We start from the raw sequence: 754 nt of genomic DNA, 5'->3' as shown, positions 1-754 counted from the left end.
CCCCCCCCCCCCCAGGTGATCGACTCCTCGCAAGCTTCCGACGCGGGCGAGTACAAGTGCGTGGTGAGCAACGACGCGGGCGCAGCAGAGGCTACCGCTCACCTCGTGGTCCACACCCCGCCCATGCTCACGCGCCCGCCCGTCAGCAAGGGTCGGTACTATATGGGTTGGTTGATTTTATTAGATAGGTATTTGGGCGTTGAGGGATAATTATGGTGTTTTGAAATCATGTTGTTAGATTTTTTTTTATTGGATTATTAAAACAGATATGTGTATATATATTCTGATTTCGTCTGTTGATGTGAATCTGTCAGTTATATAGGCTTGTCGATGCAGGTAATACACATATATTCACGTATATGCAGATTTACTTGACTTATAATCACTTGTGTTCCTTTGTCATATCGTAAAACATTCGTCATTGAGAATTTCTTTTCAGTTTTCATTAATATGCAAAACATGTATCTAAAACAAACGGTCATAAATAGCTGTCTTTCACTTTTGTTCATAATCGACTTATATGAAGGCCAGTATTCGTTCCTCTCTCGCCACCCTTCACGCTGTACTTAACTTTCTGTCTTAATCTTTACTCACCATTCAATTTCATTCAATTCAGCATCAGGTGACACATGAATTTCTTCCTTTGAACAATTGTGGAATTGGGTGACACCGTCGTGTTTCTCTCATGGAATGTTGGATTGGCATATTGCATAACTGAATGCGTTTTCTTAGCAAACGGCCAAACAAACAGTAT

Source organism: Penaeus monodon, chromosome 34, assembly GCF_015228065.2.
Source record: "Penaeus monodon isolate SGIC_2016 chromosome 34, NSTDA_Pmon_1, whole genome shotgun sequence".
Classification (NCBI taxonomy): domain Eukaryota; kingdom Metazoa; phylum Arthropoda; class Malacostraca; order Decapoda; family Penaeidae; genus Penaeus; species Penaeus monodon.
This window is presented reverse-complemented; position numbering follows the sequence as displayed.